Source organism: Gossypium arboreum, chromosome 5 (assembly GCF_025698485.1).
Source record: "Gossypium arboreum isolate Shixiya-1 chromosome 5, ASM2569848v2, whole genome shotgun sequence".
NCBI classification, from domain to species: domain Eukaryota; kingdom Viridiplantae; phylum Streptophyta; class Magnoliopsida; order Malvales; family Malvaceae; genus Gossypium; species Gossypium arboreum.
The window spans coordinates 86,099,527-86,115,317 of NC_069074.1; positions in this window are offsets into that span (position 1 = coordinate 86,099,527).

The window sequence follows — 15,791 nt, forward strand, 5'->3', positions numbered from 1 at the left end:
TCATACCATTATCTGTCTAATTAAGGATTAGGCCTCTTTTGCTTTCATTCTTTTTTTTTTATTCCTTAATCATTGAGTTTTTTTTTTCTGAAACTACATCGATGGGAAATTTTAAAATAATATAAAAAATTAGTAAAAAGTTAATTTTTTAATAATAAAACTAATATGAAGAATACTTAAACAATTAGGATCAGCTATGCAGATAAAAACAAACTCCAACGACAAAGCCAATCCTATATAAAATTAGTACATGAATTTATTCATTTCTCTAATACTCATACTTATGATTTTTTTTAATCCCAGATTGATATCTAACGCCGTTAATTTTTTGCTGACGTGGTACTACTAATCAATTGCACGCCGCCACGTAACGTTCTCTTGTACCTCTTTTTCTTTCTTCTTTTATTTTATATTTTTCTTATTTCCCTTTTTCTTTCTTTTTCTGGATTTACTTCTACACTTCGATCTTTTCTCTTTCATTCTTTTGTTAACCCCCCTTTCAATTTTCCCTCACTTTCTCAGTATCTCATCACCACCATCAACCAACCCCACATCTCTTAAACCCGTTTTGTTTTCCTCCTCCTACCTCTTAAATTTTAACTTCATATATGCTATATCCTCAATCATGGTTCAATTTTTCAGTTTATTTTATAATTTAATGGGGACGATGAGTTTACTGTACAAGACATAAGCTTTTACGATACTAGTCCATTGATGAATAATTTCAGTTTATATGTTAATGTTAAATAAAATCCAAGTTTAACCCAAAGTGTAATATATTTTTTACACTCAAACTCATTTTTTTTGAAAAAATTGTATATATTTATATAATTCTTTTTTGTACAGAATGGTTCTTGGAATGAACTGGGAAGATTATTTGAACTAGAAAATCAAAAGCTTTTGAAAATTATCATTGATGGACACTGTGGAGAACAGAGATTAATGAAGGAGATGAAGGCTAAAAATTTCAATAATGCAAAGATGTTGTCTAGGGAAATTATTTCACAATATTTTTATATACCAATAACAAAAGTTGTTAAAGAGCTTAATGTATGGCTAACATTATTGAAAAAAGGTGTAGGAAACTTGGATTACATCTTAATAGTTTACAAACCCTAATTCAACTATTATTTTTTTCTAATATTTTCTCGGAAAATAAAGAGAAAATCGAAAACTGAGGAAAAAATTTGAATGCGAAAATCAATTAAAAATTAAATGTTTTAATGATTTAACTTTTTATAGACCTCTGATAATTCAAGATAATCGATAGGATTTTTTATTAAAAAATGTGAAAATGGTACGTATTTAAGAACGAAATATGGAAAATGACTTCAATTAATTCTATTTTATTTAATTCAACATTATGATATGTTTAAATTTTATTTTTTAAAATAAAATAAAATAAAATATTTAAAAATTAAAAATAAAGATATAAAATAATTTTTTTCATAATTTAAAATCTATATTAATCAAACAATCTAATTATTAACAAAATAATAAAATATTTTAAAGATATGTAAAATTCATATGATAAAAAATTAATTATCATTACGTCAATTATTGCTTTTGATAAGTAACTTGACTTTGTAAAAAATTAATTGTTACTTATTTAATAATTCAAATATTATAATAAAAATTTTAAATCATAATCCAAGTATTTTTAATATATTCGATATAACATTAAATATAATCGCTCGGAGGAGGTAGCGTCACTAATTAAACGGGAGAGCCTTGGAAAGGGGCACCGGGGCCAAGCTGAGCTTATAAGGGTATGCGGCATGGTTAAATAAATAAAGGAGAGCATTCAACTCGTGTGTTTGGCGTGGATCATAGAGGCGGATTTTTCGTGGGATGGATTCACAAAGGTTCTTATGACCTTGCCTGGGAGTAGTATGCTTAGCGTGGGAAAGATTACGGCGAAGTAATTTTACTTCATCTAATTAAAGGAAAGCAACATTACACTAATTAATTAACATAATTAAAATCTATTAATTGTTTTAATTATTGAAATATGGTACTAATAAAAAATTTCTAATAGTTTTTAAAGCATTTGTGAAAACTAGAAAAAAAATTGATATAATGTAAATTAATTTAACCTACCACACCCGACCTGGACGTTAGGCTGAATCTTGAGGTATTACAAAATCTTGTTTTAGAATTCCAGATTTTTAACTAGAAAAACGTGAGTTTCGGCAATATTAACTTGGCAAATCTCTTCCAAGTTTTTAGAAAAATATTCTCGTTGAAGTTATTTATTTTATAAAAAACACTTAAGTGATTACTTTATTTTGCAACAGAAATTTCTAAGTTGTTAACTTTGAAAATTGTGGTTTTAGTTTGTGAAAACACATAATTTACATTTTAGCAATGCTAATTATATCAAAAAGTCAAACGAAATAAACCAAAATTCGAAAAACAAGTCCAAAAGTACCAACAGTCCAAAAAGTCCATATTAGACAATAAGTCTCTTAAAAACCGTTTTATTATTGAAAATCCAATCCGAGCTCCCGCACATCATCCAATCCTAAGTTTGCTAATTACCTAATAAAATAAAAATATATGGTAAGCTAATAAAGTTCAGTGTGCAACTTAGCCCATACATACAGATTAGATTGCAAACAATCATAATAAGTCATGGATCGAATAGATACAAAACATGATATATCTTGCAATGCAATAAGGCAGATAGATCAAATATAGATGCAACATATTACACATATTAGATATAGATACTATAACATCCCAAAAATCGGGTTAGAAGAAATTGAGTTTTGAAACCAACATTGGTCATCCATCGATTTTGAGCTTATATTTTGGAAATTTTTAATAGGTGAATTGACTTGGTTCAGTGGTTAAGTGTTCTGGTTATGTATGAAAGGTTCTAGGTTCGAATTTCATCTCTTGAAATTTTGCTACTTTTGATTAAACTTTATTTTTGGACATGTGAGTTATAAATTAAATTCAATCAATTGATGATAAGAATGAGTCTATTGATTCAATGGTTAAGCTTCTGTGTATCCTTTAGTTTTGTGTTCGAATCCCCACGAAAATAATAGGGAATGTTTTATTTTTGAATTACTTGGCATGGTAGTTATTTTTGGTTGAGTAATTAAACTTCCAAAAACCTCCTGGGCACTTAGTTTTTCCCATTTCTGTTTCCTTCTTTCCCCGCTATTTCTTCAATTTTTCTTCGTTATGATTTCTTTTCTTCAAACTTCCTTTCTTTTTGCTATGTTACATTACACTGATTCTGCACGTGGTCTGACTTCTCCTTTCTAGTTCTTGTTGACAGGTAAGTTTGATTTAAACTTTTGGTGTTGAAAGTTCTTCGACGTAACTTCAATTTTGGAATGTTAGTTTTTAGCGATATGACAGCGAATTCATCATTTGTTGGGAAATTACTTGTCCTTTAGGGACGGGAATTCATCTTTGTTGATTCTACATTGAATCTGTTTTAGGTGGGTACCGAAAACCTAGTTTTCGTTTCAAGTTTAGTCATAAAAAAATAAACTGTTGACACCATATGACCGTGTGGCAGGCCGTGTAACTTACTATTCACAAGAATTAGAGGCACACAGGTATGTGCCCAGACCGTGTGTGGCTATGTGTTGTGTAGAGTTAACACAGGCCAATCACACGAGTGTGTGTCCAGGATGTGTAACTCACTGTTTGCGAATTAGAACCACACAAATAGGTGACACGGGCATGTGTCAAGCCGTATAGGACATACGAGCAAGCACACGGGCGTGTGGACAAATATTCTAAAATTTTCCTTTCGGCCGTGAACGTCATCCGATATGAACGTATACCTTCCGTAAGATTTGTATGATCTGTATTAAACTATAAAACTCTCTATTTGTTGATTTTATAATGTAGAATTTGCTATCCGTACGCTTGTCTATTTTGATATAAGCTAGAAATGGTGATTGGCTAATTTATAATATACCTCTGTTTGGATACGTTAAGGTATGCGATTCATCCAGGTACGATCTGTATTCTGTTACGTCTGATGGTACGCCCTGTGTTACTTTGTAACTTAGAATATGGTATATCTGAATATGTTAAATTGACTGGTATTGATTCTAACTTATAATCATACATATGATTTCATGGCAATCTGATATGATCTGTTGAGATTTGATAAATCTATTTTATAAGCATGAACTCCCATGCCTCCTAATTCTGTTATTGTACGATAACATGACCTATATGGTTACCACCTTGACTCTATATCTGCATGCCATGACATATTGCATGAGATTGAGATGATGTGAAAAAAGGAAGTTTCTAGCTTTTTACTAATTTGCATTATTTGGTGGTTTATCCATAACACTATTATGACAGCTTGACTGTAATATAGTGGCTTGACCACATGTCTCTGATCTTTTAGATTCACTGTAAATTTAGGTGGCATTATCTACAGTTATCTGTTGGTGTGATTTGGTTGGACGGGTTCTGGGGAACTCTATTTTGGTGTGTAACTGATTGATTTCAAAAAACAATAATGGATTGACATCGACATACAATTTCTGTTTTGTTTTGCATTGTTCTGTACTATTATGTTCAGTTTTGCTCTATTTTGAATTGTTTATTTTACTCTGTTCAGTTTTGGTTCTACTATGCTACCATTGTTGAAATCTCTATGATACTCTAGAACTATTCCATACTGGTTATACAACTGTTCTTAAGTTCTCTGCATTATTGTGAATTATATGTTACGATGTGTTTATTTGTATTTGAGTTTGGTTATGCGTGATGCTTGTAGCTTATATTTTGTTTTATCTTTGTTTATGCAGGTAAAAATCTGACTTAGGATTGGACGGTGTATTGGAGCTCGGGTCATTTTTACGCTAATGTAAATATGATTTGATCTTTTGGAATTGTAATATGTTTTTGAACTTGTTCTAGTTTTGGCTAATTTCGTCAGTAATTGATAATCTCTAACACAGAGTTACAGAATCACCTAAATCAATTAAAATGAATTTTTTATTTTCAAAGTTAATTCTGAAAAGATTTCTGCTACAAATCAAGTAAAGTTTTGAATGGTTTCTGAATACTCAACGAAATCAATTTTCAGTACGTTGGTGTAACCCTTCTAAATTCGGCTTAAACTTCTAGGTTGAGTTTTGGGTGTTACAGGTACAGATCTTACCCTCATCTACTACACACCATCTTCATCCATCTCTATACACCAATTAGGGTAATAAATTCCCATCCAACCCTACACACTAGATAAGTGACCGTATGTCACTATACAGAATGTGCAGACAAGGCTGCCAAAAATAATGCAGCAGATAGAGCAGATTATTAAACTGCCAACACTTCCTCCATCACATAATTATCCCGCCCCAGTGCACATGCTAAAACATAATACATACTCAGACACATACAGATGAATCATGCTTTAACCGATTTTTTAAATTTACAGATCAAATGCAAAATTTATACTGTAGACATGCTTTCAGATGTTACACATACAATATCAATACCATATATTTCATATACCAGAGTCCTACATAACACATAACAGAACCCTTAGAATTAGCTAACCTCGAAACATACTTCAAATACGACCATAATTGAATTTATTGAAAATGGGTCCACACGGCCTACTTAGCCCAGCCCGTGTGGCCTACATGATTGTGTGGCATCAATAATAAGCTTTCTGGTTTTAGGCCTTCATATATTTTCAGGATTAAAGTTACACACTTACTGTTTTTTGAATTATTGTCACAATAGCAGCACCAAAGTCTGTAGACAATAATCACCACACAAACAATTAATCAAATTGCACAATATTCGAATCAAAATCTTCGATCCAAACTAAATTGGAGCATTAGATCAAATGAATGACTCTAACAAAACAACCCCTAAACTAAGGTATTCAGACGCTTACCCAATACTAAGCCAGTTCCTAAAACACTTTAAATTGCCGGAGAAGTATTTATCGTACGATTTTATCATAAATGGATTTGAAATAATTAAACCGAAACTCCACACCAACTCACATACTTCACATAATAACACTTAAAAGAATATAAATAGAAAATTGTTGGTCCTATGAATAATAACTAGCCTTTAGACAGAGGTTTGAACAACAAGGCTCGTGACTTGCAGAAGAAACACAACAGAAGTCAAGATTAAGAACAAAAAACAAAGATAAAATGGAGAGTATATAGAGGGAAAATCTGATGAATTTCATTCAACCATGAATAATGGCATAATGCCAATACAAATATCAGACATTTTGCTGATCAAAGTAAGGCTTACATTACCTAAACGTTACCTAACTGCACTAATTACATAGAAACTTGAAAAACAAAATTTGCTCACTTAGTAAAGCTAATTTGTTAGCTCAAATGTCAAAAAAATACATTAAGTACATTAACAAATTAGTTATAATTCAACTAAGTTACAAAATATCATTTAAAGTAACAAAAAAAAAAAAAGAATGAATGAAATGGACAACAACATTGAGCTTCAGCTACTGCATGTTGGTCTCGAGTGTGCATGTGCTGCTCCTTGGCTGCTTGTGTAGCATAGAAGCCAACTTCAACACTCCTCATTGGTTTCGATACTGTAAACTCCCATTTTCCTTCTTAATTTGATGAACTTCGACACACTAAGGGGCTTTGTCAAGATGTCAGCAACTTGATCTTCAGAATTGCAATGATTCAGCTCCACCTCTCTAGCTTGCTCCATCTCCTTAACAAAATGAAACTTAATTTTAAAGTGTTTTGTTCTCCCATGGAAGACAGAATTCTTTACAATTGCAATAGCGGATTGATTGTCACTCATGATCCCTGTTGCTTCCCTTTGGTGCAGATTCAAATTAGCTAAAATTTTTCTCAGCCAAATGGCTTGGTTGACAACTTCAGCAACTGCCACATATTCTGCCTTAGCAGTTGACTGAGCAACAACACTTTGTTTCCTTAAACTCCAGCAAAATATGGCTGAACCAAGGGTAAAAACATACCTTGAGGTGTTTTTCATGTGATCCATTGAGCCAGGCTAGTCACTGTCAATATAGCTAAACAATTTCAAGCCTTCAGCCTTTCTAAATAGCATTCCATAGTAGAGAGTGCCTTTGATGTACCTGAGGACTCTCTTGGCAACTTTAAAGTGACTTGCATTGCAACAATGCATAAATCATGAGAGTAAACTAACAGCAAACATTATATCTGGCCTCGTGGCAGTCAAGTATAGTAAACAACCAACTAGACTCCTATAGACAGATTTATTAACTTGTTCAAAATTGCCTTGGCTTGATAGTTTTTCTCCAACAGCAACTGGTGTACTTGTTGCTTTACAATTCTACATTGAGAATTTGTTTTGGATCCTCATAGCAAAAGCCCTCTGACTTAGAAAGATTCCCCGATGAGATTGTTTCACTTCCATGCCTAGAAAGTAGGGCATTTATCCCAAGTTAGACATCTCAAACTTCTGCTCCAATTTTACTTTGAAGTCTGCCAATATTGCTTGGTCTCTTCCTGTCACCAACAGGTCATCAACATATAGAGATACAATGAGCTGAGTTTCAGCTCCTTCCTTTTTAACATACAACGTTGGCTCACTAATACTTTTTTCAAACCCTAAACTGATCAAGTAGCTATCGATTCTTCTATACCAGGCTCTAGGTGCTTGCTTCAAGCCATACAAGGCTTTCTTTAGCCTATACACCATGTGCTATTTGCCTGCCACTTCGAAGCCTTGAAGCTGGTTAACATAAATTTCTTCTTCAAGAAAACCATTGAGGAAGGTAGATTTAACATCAAACTGGTGAATGTTCCATTATAACTGTGCTGCTAAGGCAACCGGCAGTCTGATGGTGTCTAGCCTGACCACTGGTGCAAAAGTCTTTAGGTAATCCAAGCCATACTTCTGGCTAAACCCTTTTATAACTAGCCTAGCATTAAGTTTGTTCAAACTCCCATCAGCATTATGCTTGGCTCGATAGACCCATTTCACCCTAATGATCTTTCTATCAGCTGGTCTTTTAACTAATTCCCAAGTATGATTTTTCTCAATCATTCTGATTTCTTCAGCCATTGTCTGTTTCCATCCTTCCTCAACTTCAGCTTCTACAAAACAATATGGTTCTACTGTGGCTACTTGTGCTCTTTCATAGATTTCAGCCAAAGGTCTAGTCCCTTTGAATGGTTCATCATCAACATTCATCTTAGGACCATTTTGATCAGACTCAATTTGATCAGCCATAGGTTCTTCAGAAACTGCATCTGGCTCACTCTTCTCTCAATTCCAACAAGCTTTCTTGTCAAAAACTACATCTCTACTTACTAACACCTTGTTTGTTGAAGGATCCAAGATCCTATAGCCCTTTTTGACTGTGCTATAGCCTACCAGAATTCCAGGTTGAGCTTTCTTGGATAATTTGTCCCTCTTTACAGCTGGGACATATGCATAGCATATGCAGCCAAAGACCTTTAGGTGAGCTAGTGATGGTTTGAACCCAATCCAGGCATCAAATGGAGTTTTGTGACTCAATGCCTTGGTTGGGAGCTTGTTTTGAATGTAAACAGTAGTGTTAACTGCCTCAACCCACAAAGTTTTGGGCAAATTCTTCTCAAACAGTAGACACTTGGACATATCCATCAAGTTTTTATTTTTCCTTTCACTAACACCATTTTCTTGAGGTGTATAGATGTTGGTGAGCTGGTGTTTGATGCCTGATTCATCACAAAAGTCTTGAAACTGAGCTGAGGTGTACTCAGTTCCATTATTAGACTTTAAATTCTTTAGTTTGCAACCTGTCTCAGTCTCTGCAGTAGCCTTGAACTTCCAAAACACTGATGCCACTTCTGATTTGTGCTTCAAGAAATAAATCCAGCAAAACCTCGAATGATCATCAATGAAAAGAATGAAATACTTGCTGCCATTCAATGACTGAGTCTTCATAGGGCCATACACATTAGTGTGCACAAGCTGCAACTTTTCTGACGCTCTCCAGGCCTTGTTTGAAGGAAATGGTAGCCTGGCCTGCTTTCCTAGCTGACATACAAACCTCCTCCTTCTCAACTGAGTTGATAAAGTTTTCAACCAGATCCTGTTTGGTTAGCTGGTCCATCGATCTATAGTTGGCATGACCAAGTCTTTGGTGCCAAAGCTTGGAATCTTCTTCAGATGCTATGTAGGCTGAGTCTAAATCATTAGTCTAGTCAACAACAAAACTTTTATTAGCCATAGTGACTGACATAAACTTGGATCCACTTCGATCAGTAATTTGACACTTATTGCCCTTGAACACAATAGAATAGCTTTTTTCTAGTAATTGAGCAATGCTAAGAAGATTTTTGTCAATTTCAAGCATTAACAACACATTTGAAATGAGTTTGTTACCTGTAGGAGTGCATATCAACACATTTCCTTTACCTTCTGCATTGATAAAGTGGCCATTACCAACTTTTACCTTGGTTTTGTATCTTTTGTCTAATGACTTAAAGATACCATCATCTGGTGTCATATGGTTGGTGCAACCACTATCTAGGAGCCATCCATTTGAGACTTTCTTCTGAGCAGCTGAGTAAGAAACTGTAAAGACCTACTCCTCTTGGTCACTGCCTTCTTCAGCTACTTGAGCTTCAACCTTTGGCTGTTGTGGCTGACCCTGCCTTGGTTTGCCTTTTCTTTTACAAACCCTTTCAACATGGCCCATCTTTTTGCAGTATTGGCACTGCACATCTGGCCTAAACTAGTAGTTGGCCTCTGGATGACCAGGCCTCTTACAATGCCTGCAGGGTTGGTCCCTTCTTCTTGTGGTTTCTGAATTAGACTTGTCCCTCCAAGTCTTTTTGCCTTTATAGGCAGTGATGCTTGAATCTGGTTTGGTTTTGGCTTGGAAGGCACCTTCTTAGTGCTCCTCCAGTCTGCTAGCTCTTCTTTGCTCTTGTGCATAGAGAGCATTGATCAGCTTTGCCAGTGAGATGCTGGTCAGGTCCCTTGAATCTTCGAAGGAAGAAATTTTTACCTCATACCTCTCAGGTAAGGTTGAGATCCCCTTCTCCACTATCCTTGCTTCACTAAACTACTCTCCAAGGAGCCTTATGTTGTTTACCACAGCCATAATCCTGTCTAAATACTGCTTGACAGTTTTTTCCTCTTTCATTTTCAAATTCTTGAAGTCCCTTCTCAAGTTTAGAAGCTGTTGCTGCCTTGTCCTCTCTGTCCCTTGAAACTCCTTTTTTAATCTGTCCTATGCCTGCTTTGGTGTCTCACAAGCCATGATCCTTGTGAAGATCACATCTGATACACAGTTCTGAATGCAAGATATGACTTTGTGCCTCTTGGTCCTTTCATCAGTGTGCTGCCTGATCTGAGCCACTATTGGGTTGGCTCTAAGTGGCACTGGTTCAACATCTAAGTTGACCACCTCCCATAGGTCAAATGCCTACAGGTAGGTCTTCATTTTGACCACCCATATGTGATAACCCTCTCCATTAAAGACTGATGGTGCAGCTGGTGAGAAGCCTGATGAAGCCATTTGTTTTGAAGCTTGACTAGAACAGGTCCACTGAGATTACAGCTCTAGATACCAATTATTGGTGCTATGAAGAATAAACAAACTTTGGACAGAGGCTTGAGCAGCAAGGCTCGTGACTTGCAGAAGAAACAAAACAGAATTCAAGACTAAGAACAAAAAACAAAGATAAAATGGAGAGTATATAGAAGAAAAATCTGATGAATTTCATTCAACCATGAATAATAGCATAATGCCAATACAAATATCAGACATTTTGCTGATCAAAGTAAGGCTTACATTACCTAAACGTTACCTAACTCTATTAATTACATAGAAACTTGAAAAACAAAACTTGCACACTTAGTAAAGCTAATTTGTCAACTCAAATGTCAACAAAATACATCAAGTACATTAACAACTTAGTTATAATTCAAGTAAGTTACAAAATATCATTTAAAATAACAAAAAAAAGAATGAAATGGACAGCAACAGTGAGCTTTAGCTACTGTATGTTGGTCTCGAGTGTGCATGTGCTACTCCTTGGCTGCTTGTGTAGCATTGAAGCCAACTTTAACAAAAATACTTACTAACCAAACGTCGCACTAAACCAATATATCCTAATCACGCACAACCCATATAAAAGGAAACAAAATAGAACGATGGCAACAAATAAACAAGGATGATAATCAGAATTAAGAGAAGAAACAAAGAAAATAGAAAATCAAAAACAAAAGAAAATGGGGAAGAAAAAAAAGAAGAATATCAGAGAAATTATGATAGAAGAAGAAAGTAAGGTGAAATCACAAAATGGGGAAAGAGGGGAAGTGGGAGAGATGGACGACAATTAGTGGGGAGATTTTTAGTATTTTTTTTTATAATTTCAAAAAGAATAACGCAAACAAAAATCCTATCTAATCTAAATAGTAACCACCTATTAGATAACTCAACAGTAGAATTTGACTGAAACTTTGACTTGTATGGACAACAACAGTAGAGTCTAAACAAAAAATTATTTCTCTTTTGCACACATGGGATCTAAACACAAGACATTTGAGTAAGATGAAGTCTTACCATTGAGCCAACATGCTCATTCTTGTCAATAGTTGAAAAAAAATAATAGATAAGCTAGATATTGAAAGTTAGGGGTTGGAACAAATAATAATAATAATTCAAAGGTAAGGATTTAAACACAGGACCTTAGACACATAAACATCACTTAACCATTGAACCAAACCAATTCACTTGACATAATTTCACAATTCTAAAACAGAAGATTTTGAGGCCTTACAATTAAGCTGTTCACAACTCAATTTTTAATTTGGGTAAACCCATTAGTCACTCTAAACTTGTTTTATTTATTTATAATTTGGACACTAAAAAAGAAATTGATTAAATTAATCACTCCACTATAAATTGATAACGGAATGCTGGTTATACATTTCTTATTTTGTTCACATTAAAATTACGACAACTACCCTGTTAGTCACTTTAAGTAGGAATGATTCTTATTTTTGACATTCCAAAAGAATACATGTAAATGTAGAGTTAGTCTTCTATTACCATTTTAATGGTAGAGTGACCAATTTGATCAATTTCTTTTTTAAGTGACCAAATTAACAAAAGACAAATGTGACTGAAATAGGAATAACCCATATTAAGTGTGATTAATAGAATAATTTATCCTTCTATTTTTTTAACGGTCAAAAATTCAACATAATAGTTCTTAAATAATATAATTAATTTAAATAATAGATTATATTATTTATAAAATTATTAATTTAAAGACCAAAGTCTTTACATGATCCTATATCATATCCTTATGTTATATAAATAGACTAATATATTTAAAATAATACTTTTATATATTAATTGACAGTATTGGGATTTAACTGTCAGCCTTTTTCATTAGTGCTTGAATTCTTTAATATAAAAATAAGATGACCATAAAATATATTGTGATTGTTAGCACTAATTAAGGATTATGGATGTTTATGCTTTCAATTTTCTCTTTTAACCTCCACTGTTTTCATCTTTAGTTAATCACATCACTATAGGGTGAAATTTGTTAGGCCTACTAAACCTTTAATTGATGACTTAGACTTGCTTTTTGTTTCAATTAATGTAATTTACTCACAATCTCTTCTTAGTTTTGTTTCATATGAAGCAAAAAGAGATATGGGTCTTGAATTCTTCAATAATATGAATCAGAAAATGGCTTTTACTTTTTGACAATAATCACTAATTAAGGAGCAAATACTAGCCCTGTTTTGCTTTTGTTTTTATTTCCATTTCACCTTTAAAATGTTTCTTCACTTTTTCTTACCAATAAACTTTTTAAACACTACTTAGACTTACTTTTTGTGTTAATAATTTCAACTAGTTTCCACTTAGTTATTTATATGGTAAGAGAGATTATTTACTACGCGTAACGTTAACAAATATAGTTAATTTATTAAATATGCATCAATGATCAAACTCATGAATCAAAAGAAAATTTTACCTTTTTTAGATTTTCATGGTATTGGGTTTTTATATTTTATTTTACAATTTTTGTTACATAGTTTTAAGTTTAGTTTTAGTTTTTAATTTTAATCCTCCTTTGTTTTTATTTTCTTTTATTAAAGAAATAGAATTATCATCTGCCTATGTGGATTCGACCTATTCATTGTTATATTGTAATGCGCCAAAGATTTGTGTTTTGAATTGTTAGAATTAAATTGGTCTCTATACATTAGATCAAATAGAAAAATGGTTCTTCTATTAAAAATTTAACCCATTTCTTTTGTTAAAAAGTTGTTCCTTTACATCAGCATGAGGTACATATGGTACATCACATATTATTGTCTAGTTATTCTATTAGTTACGCTAATTTTTAACAGTACAAATAGATGAAAATTTTAAGAGAGATGACCAATTTACTCTTTAATCTAATGTATAGGAACTAATTTATTTTTTAGTAGAAAAGATAAAATATAATCTAACTTTTAGTACAAAATCACCATTATACTTTCACCTATTTCAAGCATATATTAAATTAAGATTAGTAGTTATACTTATATTCAACCATCATCTTCAATCTCAAAAATCACAGGTAAACCCTAGTATGCTATCCCGTAATAATTTATAAATATGCACACTTTTATATTAGGAAAGAGTTGTATTATTGTCATGAAACAATGAATGGAAACTTGTGATGGAGACATTTGCATAAATTATATATATATAAGAGGGAGGGAATGGTAAAAGGAAGATGATTGAAACTGTGCAGGTCAAAGTATTGTATGTATATATAATTAATGAAGGGACCCCATTGAAGCATAGAGTGTAGCAAGGGTGACCCATTTCTTGTGAGTGTTGTATGAGTTACTGGGAATTTATGGGAAATTTTGCTTGGCCTTAATAGGGAAAATTTTCTCTTATACAATTAACAGTAAGTTTCAAATGTGCTATTTAGTTTAAAAAGGTTATATTAGACTCCAAATTTTAGGAAATATGATTGTATCAAAATTTTTATATAATTAATTATTTACATGGATCAAAATTAATTTTGATTTATAACGCCCAAATATTTGTATTTTGAATTGTTTGATAAATCAATAAAAATTAAATCAATTAAAATTTAAAAATTTCAATGATTTAAATTTTTACATACCTATGATAATTCAAAATAACAATAATAGATAAAATTTTTCTATAAAAATGTGAAAAATGGAATGGAAGAACTAATTACCATTTAATGGAAAATGATTTCAATTTATTTTATTTTATTTATTTTAACATTATAGTATGTTTTAATTTTTTAGAATAAGATGAATTATTTAAAATTAAAGATAAACATATAAAATAATATTTTTCATGATTTAAAATCTATATTTATAAAAAATTTAATTATATTTTTGTAATTAATTTTAAATAATATATCAAATTAATTTAATTGAAATGAATATCAATGAAAGAAATATAGGAAAAATAAATTGCATTAATATAGTTATACATGCATTTATCATTTTCCACAGTATTGAACTTTTAATGGACTTGCTTTTAAGTTATTTATTTTGAGTACAAGTTTTTTTTTTAGGTGAATTACAAGAGAAGGGTAAAGCCTAACAACAAAGTAATTAGCATGACTCGAATTGAGATCACATTTGGAGCGGTGAATACCCTAACCATTAAGCCAACATGGGTTCACAAGTTTCTTAATTCAGCATTAGTAAACTATTGGCTTTGAGTTATTTAATATAGTTCATACCATGTAATTGTTAAGTTGAACTACTTTAAATAGGAGTCATTCCTGTTGTTGACACTAAAAAAAATACATGTAAATGCACAATTAGGCTATATTTAGTAGTGCTTTTTAGAAGCACTTTTGACATAAAAATCACTTTCGAATAAAAGGAATGCTAAACAAGCAACTTTTGAAAGAATTTTTTTTATGGAGAAGTTAAAATTTTTAGTTTTTCTCTCCCAAAAGCACTTTTTTACACTTTTTAGAAGTATTTCTTAAAAGCAATACTAAATTAGCCCTTAGTCTTCTATTACCATTTAAATGATAGAATGACAAATTTGATCAATTTCCTTTTCGAGTGACCAAATAAATAAAAGAAAAATGTGACCAAAATAAGAATGACCCTTATTTAGGGCAAAGCACCAAATATGAATACAAGACAACCATTGCAACTATTCTTTTTTCGTTGATGTTTTCTGTTTTAATTACAAATATTTAAATTAGTTGAATATTGATATCACATTCAATTGCATAAAATAATTTGGTTTATCAATTAGAATAATTAAATCTATAATTGTTTAATTAATTATAATACTTGCGTTGAATAGCATGATTGGATATAAGTTACATATGCAATTCATGTTACATGAACATATAATCTATTCTAAATGAACCTCGTTTAATGCTACCGGTAAACTAAATCTTAGACTCGAATTGGTGGTTTATTAACAAGAGAAATAATTTCAATGAGTTTCGTCTTTATTATCAACAAAGTAAGAAGAAATTGGTTGCTAAGCGAAACAGAAATAATCATAATTAATCTATTAAAAAATTATAAAACTAACTATAAAACTATCTTTATATCGATGATTAAACTCATGAATCAAACAACGATTTTAGCTTTTGTTAGATTTTTGTGGTATTAGTTTTTCTTATATTTTAGAAAGCCTTCCTTAAATAAAGACCAAAGTCTTTCCTTTGTGCCATATCTTATTTTATAAATATAAAAAAATGTGTTTTTTTTCATATATTTAAAAATCATACTTTTTTTTTATCTCATATAAATATTTGAGTGATAACCAACTGGAG